The sequence below is a fragment of the Crassostrea angulata genome, chromosome 2 (genome assembly GCF_025612915.1).
Source record: "Crassostrea angulata isolate pt1a10 chromosome 2, ASM2561291v2, whole genome shotgun sequence".
NCBI lineage: Eukaryota > Metazoa > Mollusca > Bivalvia > Ostreida > Ostreidae > Magallana > Magallana angulata.
The window spans coordinates 5,327,616-5,344,148 of NC_069112.1; the positions used below are offsets into that span (position 1 = coordinate 5,327,616).

Below are 16,533 nucleotides of genomic sequence, written 5' to 3' on the forward strand. Positions count from 1 at the left end.
AAGACTCAGGCTTCACAAGAGAACAAAAATAGTTCGCCATCAGAAGGTCGCTTACAGGATCAGCAGCCAGAGTAGTCATGTACCAAGGCCTGGATAAACCATTAAGCGATATTTTAGAAACATTAGATAGCGTGTACGGCAGTGTAGAAAATAAACAACAGTTATTATCAGAATTTTATGGAGCAAGACAGAGAGGAGATGAAGACATCACAGCATGGAGTAGGAGACTGGAGGAAATCATCGGAAAGGGATTAGAGAAAGGAATAGTTAGACAAAGTGAAGTGAATTCCATGTTACATTCAATGCTTTGGACTGGACTGAGACAGGAACTTCAAGATATAAGTGAGACAAATCGAAAAAGATCATCAGCAAGATCACCAGAAAACATCCAAATCAAATACAGCTACCAGTATATGCAAATCAACAAACAGTACAGCAGAAAACAGTGACATGGAAGAATTAAAGGGAATGGTGCAACAGCTAGTGTCCTCCGTTCAACAGCAAAACGCTCCACAGCAATACAGAGGAAATCAACATTACAGAGGAACACAATACAGAGGAACATACAATGGACAACAACAGAGAAACTCAAACACGTATCAGACATCAGCTGACAACAACCAGTTCCAACAACAGCAAAGAGGACCAACTGCAGACAGAAACAGGGGAGAGATCATCTGTCGTCAATGTGGACAACCTGGACACATAGCCATAGGATGTCGTGTGAGACTAGACCATTCACGTCGCAATTTAAACTCCAGGAAGCCTATACAGAGGAGCCGGTATTAGGCTGGAATAACAGAATATCTCGTGGTCCCATTACTACAAACAATTATGTGAAAACACCAATACCACCAGGGATATTTGGACCTCCTACAGAAACGGAAATTTTTATCAACGGAAAAAAGATACCAGCTCTCATAGATACAGGGTCCACTGTATCAACTATAAGTGAATCCTTTTATAACAAAGAACTATCTGGAAGTGTTGACATGAAAACTTTAGACAGCATTCTACAGATTGAATGTGCAGGAGGAACTCAATTACCTAACAAAGGTTACATAGAAGTTAACTTGGAAATACCTAAAAACATATCTCATACATCAGAACATGTAATGTTAGTGGTACCTGACAGTAAATACAGTCAACAAATACCTGCTTTAATTGGAACTAACGTTTTGGAATCCATGATGCAACTACTCAAAGAAGAACATGGAGTTCAATATTTACAGAATTTATCTCTGACTACACCATGGTACTTCAGCTTCAGATGTTTGAAAATACGTGAAAACCTACTCAGAAAAAGGAACTATAGACTTGCAGTTGTAAGAACAGTGAATAGAATTACACTCCCGCCAAACAGTGTTGTTGATGTAAACGGATATTATGACGAAGAAATTTCGTATCATAAAACTTCATCAGTTTTACAGTCGTCTACTTTAACACCGGACTTCAAAGATATTGATATCACGAACACTCTGAGACCGTATAGTTATAAGAAGAACGGAATAATTTCTGTAAAATCGTCTAACGTTACTACAAGAACTATAACGGTACCGCCTAAACAAATCATATGTGAAGTACAGCCTGCTATTGTCGAGAATCTACAACCGTGGAAATCTGAGACAACAGAATTGTTAGATGAAGTCGATATAACAGAAAGTGATTTAACCACAGAACAGTTACAAAGCGGAAAATATCTCCTATTGACTTATTCAGATGTATTTAGCAAGGGAGATAATGATGTCGGCCATACACACATGGTAAAACACAGGATAGACCTTACAGACAACACTCCTTTCAAACAAAGATACCGAAGGATTCCGTCATCCATGTACGACGAAGTGAGATCACACCTACGACAATTATTAGACACTGGTATCATCAGACCATCACATTCACCATATGCGTCTAATGTAGTGTTAGTGAGAAAGAAAAACGGTACTCTTAGGATGTGTGTCGATTACCGTCAATTAAACAAACTGACAAGAAAAGACAGATATGCTCTTCCAAGGATTGAGGAATTACTTGACTGTTTATCTGGTAACAAATTCTTTTCGCACATCGACATGAAGTCTGGATATCATCAGGTAGAAATATATGAAGATCACAAAGAACGCACCGCATTTTCCGTTGGACCACTTGGATTCTTTGAATATAATCGTATGCCTTTCGGTTTGACAAATTCTCCAGCAATCTACCAAAGACTTATGGAAAATCTACTAACAGACTACAACTTAAACATATGCTGTGTTTTCATAGATGACATTATAATTTTTGGCAAAACATTCGAGGAACATCTTTAAAACATCAAATTAGTATTCAACCGCATTAGAGAAGCTCATCTTAAAATATCTTCAGAAAAATGTGAATTCTTTCAGAGAAAAGTGAAGTTCATTGGACATGTCGTGTCTGAAGAAGGTGTGGAAATGGATCCAGATAAAACAGAAAGAGTTATTAACTGGTCGAAACTGAAAACTCCTGAGGAAGTACGAAAATTTCTTGGATTTGTCGGCTACTATAGGCGATTCATTGAAAACTTCAGTCGAATTAGCAGACCATTGACAGATTTCATGCCAACACCAATGAAAAAGACAAAGAGGAAGACAAAGACCAAAGAGTGGAAATGGGGAGAAGCACAAGACCAAGCTTTCGAGACGCTCAAGAAACATCTGACGTCATCACCTATTCTAGGATACGCCAACAGTTCACTTCCCTATGAACTTCATACGGACGCTTCAGGTGATGCACTAGGAGATGTACTTTATCAACAACAAAACGGACATAAACGTGTAATCAGCTATGCCAGCAGAGGATTAAACAAAGCAGAAAAGAATTATCCACCACATAAAAGAGAATTTTTAGCACTTAAATGGGCCATCTGTGATAAATTTAAAGACTATCTTTATGGACAGCAATTTACCGTTTTTACAGACAATAACCCAGTTACCTATGTGTTAACAACAGCGAAACTTGATGCGACGGGTCATCGATGGTTAGCAGCACTGGCAGCATTTAATTTCAATATCAAGTACAGACCAGGAAGAAGTAATGCTGACGCAGATGCTCTTAGTCGTCTTCTGATGAGTATCGAGACAGTCCAAGCTATCTGCAATTCTGCTACTTCATCGTACGTAGAATCATTGACTCTTTCATCCGATGTTATACTTAATGATATAGACCCGAGAGGAATTTGCACTGGAAACATCATAGAATGGGAAAAAGCACAATCCTTAGATCCAGACATCCACCATGTCATAGCGTATGTGAGAAATGAACAGAAACCGTCCAAGAATGAAATAAGATCAAATCCTCTACTCAGACAGTTCAACCACCTGAAACTGATAGACGGAGTACTTCATCGTGTTACACATATAGATGAAGAAACCAGACATCAACTTGTGCTACCTATCGAACATGCGTCAACAGTACTTGAAGCGTTACATGACGACATGGGCCACCCTGGTAAGGATAGAACTTTATCTTTGATACGTGACAGATTTTACTGGCCAGGAATGCACAAAGACATAGAGACCTGGATTGAAGAATGTGGACGATGCACAAGAAGAAAGACTCCTACCAATCAACGAGCACCTTAAGTGAACATCACAACCACCTCTCCATTAGAATTGGTTTGCATGGATTTTCTGACCTTAGAACTATGTAAAGGAGGCCATAAACACATACTGGTAATTACTGATCATTTCACCAGATTCGCCATGGCCATTCCAACAAGAAACCAATTAGCTAAGACGACAGCAGAGATGTTCTATAACAACTTCATTGTACATTATGGCATCCCAGAAAGAATACATTCGGACCAAGGAGCCAACTTTGAAAGCAGAGTGATTCAAGAACTTTGTAAAATCTTGGGTATGAAAAAATCCAGAACTACCAGCTACCACGCCATGGGAAATGGAATGTGTGAACGCTTTAATCGCACACTGTTAAATATGTTAGGTTCACTAGATTCCAGCAAGAAGACCAATTGGAAAGCATACGTCAAACCATTTGTACATACTTGTAACTGCACTCGACATGAAAGCACAGAACAAACTCCATATCTTCTGATGTTCGGAAATAACCCAAGAATACCAGTCGATGCAGCATTTGGTCTTCGAGTGAACGAAAAAGAACCATCTACTCAATACTTCAAGGATCTACGAGAACGAATAATCCAAGCCCATAAACTAGCAACAGCTGCAGCAGAGAAAGCCAGAAACAAGCAGAAAGAGTGTTACAATTCCAAAATCAGAGGAGGTACAGTGAAAATTGGAGACAGAGTTTTAGTGAAGATCGTTGCATTTGAAGGAAAGCATAAACTGGCAGATAGGTGGGAACCAGATCCTTATATAGTTATTGGACAACCTAATGAGAATATATCTGTGTTTGTGGTCAAGAAGGAAAACGGAGAAGGTCGTAGAAGAACATTACACCGCAACCTTCTATTACCCATAGGAATACTTAAGGACACACCTACCCCAAAACTCCAAAAACCTATTCCTGTCAAGAGAAAATCAAAAATACTGAAAAAGGAGCCTACAATTAACCCTACAGAACCTTCCAAAACTGATGATTTTCTTAAACATTCTTCAGAAGATGAGTCAGAATGGAGATACGCTGTGATCAGTCAAGAAGAACAAAGTGACAATAATTCAAATATTATTGGTGAATCTCAAGTTCAGACTGAAGCAGATCAAGATCCAGCAGAGACACAAGGGGACGCCCACTCTTCGAGGGACACAGTGAGTGTTGAAGAAGATATCTATGTGAGGGACAGTACAGACAGTAGCGCTACACAGAGTGAGACGAATCAGGAAGAAGCACCTGATAACCAAGATGCATCTCATACTGAATCCGAAGACGAGGAAACGCAACCAATGGTTCCACTTCGCAGATCCACACGGGAGAGACGATTACCTCTTAGTTATAGGACTGGCGATTTTCAGATTTCGAAGTCGATGAGAACAGCAACACCAGACTGGTAGGAACGAATCCATTGCCTGACATCATTAGCAGCTAGTTCTCCGTTATTAGAACATTTACGACCAGAGGCAGGAAAAGCGATTCTTGATATTTTAACGTCTAATTCAGTGAAGTGAATTCTGTGAATGTCGGGACGACATATTTCAAACAGGGGGAGAATGTTGTAGAGCGAAATTTCATGAATTAAATATGTTTATTATATGTATTATTGCATAATTTTGGTGATTATGTTCAAATCTTTTTCTAACATGAAAATATTTGAATATTGGTACAGTGTATTATTTTTATATTATTATTATTTAGTCAATGCAATATTTAACAAAAATATTTAATACAGTTATCTAACCTTAATGTAAGAGTCCTATCTTTTGTTATTTTTAACTCTGGCAATGCAACATCTATATTTAGAAGGAATACCCTTTTTCCTGTATTCCTGTATTTCTATTGGATAAAATTGGTCAGCTGTTACTTTTTTGGTCATGTGACAATTTTAGTGGGAAATTTCTTTGTTAAACCGGTTTCTATTTGGAAGTCTACTTGTGTTTACTTGAAATTTACATTATTTATCAGATTATCAACTACAGTATTATTTGTACATCCTGAATATTGTTCCTAATCAACCTTTACACCTCATGTGAGGTAAGCATTGTTTAAACATGGTTTAAGCTTAGTTCACGTATAGTTATATATAAATATATATCATAGTATTAGTAGTATTATGAAACTGATTAATATTTCTACAATTAAATTATAAACTCATGTGAAATAAGTTTGACATGATAACGTACAGTTCTATTTATACAGATGTGATTATTATTGTTTATTTATGTAATAAGCAGATAATTTAAATATAGACACAAATATTTTTGAGTCTAGTTTGTAAAGAGGAATATTTTCATATTTTGTCAAAACTACATGCTTGTAAGAGTTATCTGTCCTAACTCGCATTTATTTCATTGCAGGGTTTATTTATACCTATTTTGTAATTGATTACATCAAATAAAGAAGTAAACTGATTTCATCTCAACTTTATATCCACAACGGACTTAAGACCGACCCAAATACACAATTTTTTTGCCAATCAGAAAGTGCATTACAACCAGAATTAAATTATATACCCATCAATTTTTCTTTCTTGATGCTGTCAATTTTACAGAGTTTAAACTGAGTTTCCAGATCACCACACTGTGGTTTTTTCCGATTCCGTATTACTGCTCGCTGAAACTGATTGTTCTTAAGGTCAAATTTCACTATAATTATTAAAACTGTTCCAAATAAAAATTTCAGATAAAAGATGATTTTGAAAAAAAAAATAATTGGGGAGGGGGGGGGGGGGTCATCCCCCATTCAACCTCCCTATTTGATGTATACACGATTTATTCATATAGAGGTAGAACACAATTTGTTCATTGTTTACAAATTAATGTAAAAGGTTTACTACTAATCTTTCATGGTATAAAAATGTAATCAATTATAGTTGATGGACATCATATCACACTTGTTGAAATACCAAAGGTGTAAGCAGTTACTCTGGTGCAGGCATTTTTCAGTTAATTGACAAAATGTCAACTTTTTTCTATATGTTTTTTTTTGTAATTCAGGTAAGTGATTAAGACATTGATAACCACTGACCCCATTTCTTACATGTTATACATGTTTAAGGATGGCGACGCAATTCATTTCCACTGTAGATTTTTTATTTGAATTTTTATATAATGTTAATCAGTTAATGACGAGTGAAAATCAATAAAAAAAATTATATTATCATCGACTTCCTTTCTTTACTTGGGGCATTTCAAAAGTTGGGACTAAGGGTACGAACATTCTTAGATATAATCATATAATAGAATTAAGTAATGGGAATTTTCCAGGGTGTGGTATAAAAGCTTAGAGAAAAAAATGTAGGTCATCGAGATTGTGGTAACGTTATATTTCTTACTGAAATCATTAATCACCTATTATATCTACCGGTACATACAGCTGTTGGATTGAAACAACTTACCCCCTCCTCCCTTGCCTGAACTAAGTTACAACAGTTTTTTTCTTGAAAACTTTACATATACAATGTATATGAATGACACGATTTCCGGGTAGCCATTTTAATTCAATATGTAACGTTACATCGGCCTAGTTGATTTTTTAAAAATATCGCGTTTTATCTCACATATATTGTCACTGGCATGGTATTGTCGTGAAACCGATATTATGTAAACATATTACACAGTACATGTGCATAAGGCAATAAACCCTACCTTATGACGAACAACAATGGACATGGACATGGTCATAGACATCAGGCAATACAATATACAGACTGTAGGTGTTAACGGGTAGGCGGGCGGAACTGAACTGAATACTGGAGCTCCAGAGGCGTGTTCAACAGAGCGATCGCTCGCCAAAATTTGTGTTGCGGGTATAGAGAATTTTGGCGAGCGCTCGCGAGCGCTTGCTCTGTTGAACTCGCCTCAGTTGGTATTGGGACGCGCAGTGGACCAAGGTCAGAGGTCATTTGCATAATAAGTAGTTACATAATAATGTACATTTCACTACAGTATATTCAAGAAGTAGACTACATTGTAGAATATATGATATGACAAACCTTTTGTTTCACGGGGAACAATTATCTAAACGAATAGAAATAAACTTTCCTTTCTTCTTCCCAAATCTGTCTATCGTCTGTTTGACATACGTCACAGCGAAGCTTAGACGTTTCGCCACCCAACAATTTCGACCACAAGTTGTTTCGGTCCCAGATGATGAATATACCGGTTTTCAAAAATGGAAAACGCTGTTCGAATATTTAGTTTTTAATGTATTAATCGGTCAACTTAGCTTTCATTATTACTTAATTAATCTTTATAATATGTTTTACGGTGTGACCGTTGGGGCGACCGCAGAAGGAACCAAACATCTCTCATCATTGTTAAATGCAACGTTAACCCGTGGACTTGCCCCAACCTAAAAACTGTGGCATTGTCTCGAAAACTTATATCACCGTAATGAACCTGAAGTTATCAAATATTTATTCCAATTGTCCATTTTAGGCTAATACACTTAAACAAACCAGGTACGTATAAACGTCCCTGAACAAACTACCACTGAGCATAAATTAAATGTAAAACAGACTTATCAAAATATGTTGAATCAAAGCGCCGTTTGATTTTTTTCTTTATAAAAAGACAATCATGTTTTATCATTCCTTTACTTTTTGATAATGATAATTAAAATCATTAAAAATTGTACTGCTTGTCTGAGTGTGTTATTTCCCATTTTGTTCCTTGTTGTTATTTTCCTCTGTATAATCAATTCGTTTATAATTTTGTTCACAGGTGCTTAAGGACAGGATCACCCCCCCCCCCCTCCCCAATATATAGACCCCGGGGACTTCTCGTATTATATATGTAGAGGATCTGATTTTTAAAAAAAATATTTGTTTTAGGTAATTTGGGGCAATGAATGTATAAATTAGATAAGAAATATGCCATAAAAGGATAATTTAATTAAAAATAAAAAATAATAAAGTCCCGGGGGTCTATAATCTTTGGGGGGGGGGGGGGTGAGGTGGGGGGAGGGGGTCGATCATGTCCTCAAGCACCTGTGATTTTGTTAATTTTTGTATGCTATATATATGCGTTGAAGACATTTTTAAAAATAATTTTTTGTCACCTACCTTACGCATGGATCAATATGACAGTCAGTTAAGTATGGAATTTGCATGTGTATTTACTAAGCAAAAAAATATGATCAAAACAAAACTAATCAGCCGAAGAGTCACCATTAACACTGATACTGAATACTTACTACACGTTACACAAAGTACATATGCTTGATCCACCTCTTAATTTATTGCGCAAAGTCAGTAGGTGCGTTCAAAGTTCACCAGATTGTTACCAACGGCAAGTTCGGTCCCCAATGTCTACAAATGGTTCCCATTGGTAGCAATTGGTTACCAATGTTGACCATTGGTGTATTTTCAATTTCAAATGAGGTCACCAAATCTACCAGCAGCCTAGAGCTTAAGCAAGATTGGTAGGTGACGTCATTATGCTAATTCAACATGATGGGTTATAAGATGCCTACAGATACTGATGTAAATAAAGCGCTTTAGAATAGGATATATGCATATCTTATTGAATGAATATTTTGAAGTCAATCTGAGACAACTGAGGGCTTCTAAAACCCGCTTCTATATCCAGAAACTTTATATTATTATAGAAAGTATGTGATAGAGAACCGGCATTTTGATATTCGAGCTTGGACTTTCGGTAAGACGTTATTATTTCTCGAATCAAATCAAGTTAAAAGAATGTTGATATCGAGTGAAAGATGCACAGATTGCGTAGAAATTGCTTTATATATAAGCCAGACAAATCTTGTTGATTTCAAAGACCCATGGCTGAGTGGTCAACAAAGAAATTATTGATAGGTCTATGTCATATTGCTGTTTGACACAGCTACCCAAAGTCCGAGCTTTTGTTAAAATATGCACCTAATTTTGATTAATATACTTTTTTGCTGGCGTTAAATATTAATTATCAATTTTGCAATTAATATTTTATTTTCTTTGTATTAATGATGATAAGCATAATAAATTACTCAATGAAGCTGTTTTAAAGGAAAACAGTCACACGTCACAGAGGAAAGGTGTTTTTTTTTCAACTGTTTTATATGTTCAGATGGTTACAATTGGTAACCAAAGGCTACCATTTGTTTGAATTTGAAAAGAAATCGTTCATAGTACTACTTATATAAATTGCTACAAATGGCAGCACTTGGTGACCATTTGCTACCAAAGTTCACCGATGGCAACCAAATGCTGCAAGCGGTAAATCTGAATTTCACCAACGGTACAACTCTGAACGCACCTACTGTGATGTTATACTTAACTTTCTTTTGCGCTCGACAAATTCGGGAAAGGAAATGACGTTATGTGTCAGAAAAAGTTCAGGTAGGTACAGTTTTTTACGTAAGCAAATGTGTTGTTTACTTCAGTGTTTTTAAAAGAGTTTTGTTGTTATTTTAACTGAATTAGATGTATACGATTAAGAGGTAAGAATTTTTCTTAGAAACGCTTCCTGTTCCACCATGTTGCTATGCACCGCAAAGGATGATTGGGAATATGTAGAACTTTTTCACGTGGCCTCATAAAAATTTCTTTAAACAATGTGCAGATTTCAACTCGAATTTTCTCCGTTCGTACACGTTGTCCATGAAGCTCGCTACGCGAGCGGTGCTTTGCGCCGCCTCGCTGCGCTCGCTAATATGTTTTACGGTGTGACCGTTGGGGCGAGCGCAGAAGGAACCACACATCTGTCATCATGGTTAAATGCAACGGTTGAACCCGTGGAATTGCCCTAACCAAAAAACTTTGGGTTTGTCTCGAAAACTTTTACCACCGCAAGGAACCCGATCGAAGTTATCAAACTTTTATTCCAATGGCCTCTTCCTAGTCTTAAACACTTAAACAAATTACCACTGAGCATTAATAAAATGTTAAACAGACTTACATTGTATCAAAATATTTTGATAAACACAACACCGTTTTTTTTTATGTAGATACAATTATGTTTTATCTTTTCTTTACCTTTTAATAATGATCATTAAAATCAGTAAAAATAAATTTTGTTTGTTATTTTTCATTTTGTTCCTTGTTGTAACCCGTGTTTTAATTATTTTCCTCTGTGACATTAATTTTGTTTTAAATCTTTTTAATTTTTGTACGCTATATAAGCGTTGTAGACATGTGCCCTCACCCCTTTCTTAGTGTGTGATATCCAATATTATTTGAACACATATGCAACTATATAACAAATACATGTACCGGTAGATATTTTAACAGTTTATCTATTTATACAAAATGACGTGGCTGCACGTAGATCTAATAATGATTAGACTTTTCTTTCTTAATAATTTTTTTGTCACCTACCTAACGTATGCATATATGATTGGATCAATATGACAATAAATTTAGCATGGAACTTGCATGTGTATTTACTAAGGAAAAAAAAATCATCAATACAAAACTAATCAGCCAAAGAGTCACCGTTAACACTGATACTGAGTACTTCCTACATGATCTAGTAGGCCTACATATGCTTGATCCACCTTTAAATGTATCGCGGGAAATTAAAACGCGAGATCTTTGGGACGTCATAGTTAACATTCTTTTGCGCTCGACAGTTTTCGTAAATTGTCGGACAAATTCGGAGAAGGAAATGACGTCATATGTCAGCAAACGTTCAGTCTTTTTTACGTAAGCTTATGTGTTGTTTACAGTAATGTTTTTAGAAGGATTTTTTTTATTGTAAATGAAAATTCTGTATGCGATGTAGAGGTAAGAATTTTCCGTAGAAACACTTCCTGATCCACCATGTTGCTATGCACCGCAAAGGATCAATGGGATAGTAGAACGTTTTCACGCGGGTCCACAAAATTTTCTTTGAACAATGTGCAGATTTCAACTCGAATTTCCTCCGTTCGTACACGTTCTCTATGGAGCTCGCTACGCTTAACGTATATATACTCAAAGTAAACATATTTTTTAAAAGGGGGGAGGGTCTGTCTCTGAACAAACGACTTAGATCTATAGCCTAATTTAAAAAATGTCAGCATTGAGGAACCAGGCACGTAGCATCGTTTTTGAACGTGAGAGGGGGGCCAAACTTATCCAAAAAGTCTTGGCAAGAAAAAAAAGAAAGAAATTTAAAGGTATTTTCCAAAACCCTGAAAATCCTAATCCGTAAGGGTGGGGGTACTATTATCTTTAGTTTCACTGATTATTACCTTATTTTCAGTTTAATTCTGTACATTGTCCCTTAAAAGTGGGTGTGTGTGTGTGTGTGTGTGGTGGGGGGGGGGGGGGCAACTCCATGTTAATTCAAATTTTTGTGTGTAAATTTAAGAAAAATCTTCCTTTTATATTAATTCGTGTCAAATATCATTCACAGGATGAATCTCTGCCATCCAGTCAACTGAATGATAACTGAATGGTCTAGAAAGGTGACTGAATGGCACACATATGCCATTCAGTCACATTTCAGTTATCTTTCAGTTACCTTTCAATTGACTGAATGGCAGATATTCATCCTGTGATTATGCGTTTGTGAAATAAAAATTTCAAAATTGTCTTTTTGACGGCAAAATACAATTTAGATTGTCTTTTGGACGGCAATTCTCTACCTATAGGATTCATGTCCAGTCAGAAGACGATGAGTTTAGTCCGTTTTATATTCTGTCGTATCCTTACACATGTATACATCTGTTATTTGTTTTCTTAATTCATGTGAAAAGTCATTACGGGCCGCCAGGAGGCGGTCCGTTATTTGATACACATTTAAATATTGTAACTGCGTTTCTGCGGGATAGTTTTTTTTAATGAATTAATATTATGCTCATTTTTATCAATAAAAAGGAAATTTGCACGTAGAAATATGTTTTATGTTTTCAAAAAAAAATGAGACTTTGACCCGTGCGTGCATGGGTTGACATTGCATACGATATTATCATGCATTTACAAAATAGATACATCAAAACACCGTATATTGTTGCCATTTGCATAACCAAACTTCAAGCCTCCAATAATGCTATTAATTTAACTGCACTCTGCTGTGTTGGAATAATCTAACTGTGTCTCGGGAAAGGCCTTCACCACAGTTAAAATGGCTCCCATATTTACCCGTAATGTAGCAGAAAATTGCAGAATAGCTCCAAAACGATTTTGGAGAAAAATAATAAAGTTGCATTTAAAATAACAGTCAAATTGTTCACAACAAACCATTTTAAAGCTGTAAATACATGTACCTTTCTGCGAAAAGTTAAATTCTATAATCGCAGAATTCAACATATTTCAACAACGTTTTTTGTTCACCATGTACACATTCGAAACTCTCGGGATTTTTTTTATCGGGAATGCGCTGTGTTATTGTTATCTCCTGTATTTTCTTTGGTGAACAGAAAAGAAGAAAATTAACACGCATTTGTTTTATCGTGTCCAAGTTTATCCATGCAAATATGGTATTATAATTTAATTCTGGTTGTAACGCGCTTTGTGATTGGCTAATAAATTATTTTATATCGTAAAAAGAATGTTGCCTACGTCATAGTAAGACTAACGTCAAAAACGTATCAATACGCCTGACGTTACATTTGAATTTTGTACAATGTTACGTCATTTTAAAGGTCAAATGACCGTTTTTATCTAGAATTAAGGGTAAAAAATTAAATTATAAGCAATGAATTCAATATTTATTAGTTTAATACGATATAAAATGGTTTGAAACAGTTTACGCTTTTTTATAAACCGCTTCGCGGTTTATAAAGCGTAAACTGCCCCAAATTTTAGTGGAAACATAAAATAAAGAGCCTCCCGTGATTTAGCGTGAATGTAATGCGCATGCGGAAGATTGTAAAATCCAAAAAATTCAAATGATTTCCGGAATTTTTGGAGGAACTTTCGTTGATATTTAATTAACGAAGCTTGATTGAGAAAAAATATAAACAAATTGGTAATCTTCAAATACCAATAATATTAAAAATATATAAAACAAAAGACAGTACTCTTATGATTTATCAGTATTAAAGCTGAAAAATTCGAGTCTATTATTTTCATATAGAAGTATAGATTACATATTTTTTGTTTTACTCGTAAATGAAAATTTTGTCATAGACTTTCGTGTTAGACGCGTTTTATCGAGACAATAATATATTCGGAAAATTTCGGAGTTGTTTATTGTATCGGTATACGGGGCATACTAAAGACCTGAAATACTAAAGACCTGAATGACATTAAATTTTATATAATGTATTTTAGTGTTTTTGATGTATTTGAATTTCTATGTGCTGCGTCAAAAAAAAATTGATTTTGTGTGTGAATTTATTATATTGCCATGTATTTTGTGGTAGAAGATTATCATGAAATGACATCCATATCAATTATTGACGCAAAAATATGAAAGAACTGAAAATTTGAATGGACCAGAAAATTATTTTTTACCTTTAAAGTTGAACAGATTCTACCGGATGAGCATGATCTTACATGTACCTTTATCTTAATTCATTTCTATTTTATTATGTGGTCTCTTGAAATTATATAAACTAATGCACTAAGTTTTAATTCAGTACAATCCACCAAAAAAATTAAGATGGTTTGAAATAAATAATTTCCAGGAGAATAATAATGAATTGAAATTTGTATTAAAATAATGTACAAATCAATGTGTTCTCCATTACTTAATTCATACTTAAGCAATGCTCAAACAACTACCGTTAGAAATGCTTACAGTAACGAACTCTATTCTTTATATTAATAGTAGAATGTTAAACTTCAAAACATGTTGCTGAAAATATAGTAATTAAAATCAAAATCTACCATTAAAGTACAACGTTATTTTCTTCTTCGTTCTGTGTTTTTATGTTAACAACCAATGATGATTCAAACAACAATTACATGTATATTTTTGCGGCCCGTTTGACGCTTGCGTCAATGTGATTTCTTGTTATTTGTTTGGGAAACTTTTGAACGGCAATCCTAGTACCTCTAGCATTCCTGTCCGGTCACGATGACGACACCGGAAATCGTGTTTATTTCAGCAGCAAAATCATCGCACATGTTGAACTGAACACAAGCATAAAACAAAATGTCATGGACATTCGGTACACGCACTTTTACGCAAAATAAAATTATTAATGAAAGAAGTTGCTGTCCTTTAAAACAAGGACGACAATACGTGGACCATTTGCATGTGTTTCCAACGAAAACGTGAAAGCCTTAAGATTATCAGAGATTCCACCGACTCTAGCCCTCTGCTTTTAACCACTAAATTTGTACGTTGTATTACGTGTAGATGTATGAGTAGTATAGGGGGCTGTATAGGGGGCAAAACAATAGAGCTATTGTTCTCGAGAACAATGGTCTATTGTTCTCGAGAACAATGGAAGTCAACCTTGACCTACTTAATGGGGGTATTTCTATTGTTATGTTAATTAAGGGATCGAAGATCAAAGGTAATTATATTCAATGGATCGAAGATCATATTGTTATGCTAATCAATAGATCGAAGATAAAAGGTAATAATATTCAGTGGATCGAAGATCATATTCAATGGATCAAAGATCAAAGCAGTCAAGGTCAGTCATCGAAGCATTCCAGAGTCAATCAAGCGATGACTATTGAAATCAATAGGTTGAACCCCAATAAAAACTCTGTTGTTCATACCCCCACCTAAAACAAACCAATATTCAATGGGGGTATTATTTGTAAAAGGTATTTATAGTTACCAAAGATGAGTGCATCGATGATCATAGAAATCAACATTGAGTCATGACACGGGGGGTTGTACGATGTAGATCTTTCATTGGGTTAACTATCCCGCCTGGATGTACCTCTATTCATCAGCCAGTCAAATGATATTTTATGAAATGATTTGATTAATGATACATATTACTACGGGAGATGAGATAATATTGAGGAAAGGTTCCCCTTCTTATTTGTTTTGAAAAACTTTACACGCCAGTGATCGCCATCATAACAATTACATTTGCATTTTTTAAGGAGTATCTCAATACACACCACACCTGTATACGTTATCGTTTATTTTATGTATTTGGTTATCATTTTGTCACGGATATTGAATTTTATATTGTCAAAGTTATTTACTGAACTGTGTCTAGGAAAAGTGACGATTTAATTGACAACACGTTTCGCCGGCCCATTAAAAAAGAATTTCACACAGTCGTGATTTTCATCATTGAAACATGTTTCGGTTAAATGGAAACGAAATAAAAAACAAATATGACTTTTTCAAGATGTTGTTATCATGTCTAAGTGAGAAGTGAAAAGTTTTAGAATAGTCTCTTGGGCTCTTAAAAGTCGTCCAATTCGTTCCTTGAGAAAAATAATGAAATTTTATCCAATTATAATGTAATGAAAGTATGAAATAATATGAATCAAATTGATTATTTTATGTAATGTGAAAAAATCAGACACATTGGAGAAAAAAACAATTTGACAATAAATAATACACAATGTAGGTCAAAGAGTAACTCAGATAATTTAGCGTGAGCGCTAACACGATGTCAATGTTTAAAATAAACTACTACTACGTCTGCGAGTGGGTATACAACGCAGGGCCGTCAAATTCCTCTTTCTTCAAAACAAATTAATATCATAACATACAACGTTTACTGTTAATCACATTAGGCCTTATAAGGCGTGAGTTTTGATTACGACTAAAATAACACGTACTTCTTTGTGTCACTCTTGGAATTGCGGGACTGATCCCGAGGGCGTCGTTGTTCCTGGGAGTGAGTTTGGCTGGTTTCTCCATTCTCCTTCTACACCTTCCCTCCCCCCCCCCCCCCCCACACACACCGAGAGCATCAGGAATCCTCTTCCTTTTAAAATAATGTGCCAGAAGTCACCCTTAGGCATTTAAGGCAGGCCCTTAGTCTCTACCCCAGGATGTTCAGCCTGATCAGGTTGAGGGCTGTAACCCCATGTAAGAGGCTTCCGACACTGAAACCACAGAAATTAAATTATTCATATAAAAG

General features: G+C 35.5%; 1 pseudogene; it reads right to left on the bottom strand.

The window, feature by feature from the left end:
• The window catches only part of LOC128170701 (uncharacterized), a 723,116-nt pseudogene that overhangs the window by 202,442 nt on the left and 504,141 nt on the right, over window positions 1-16,533 (bottom strand).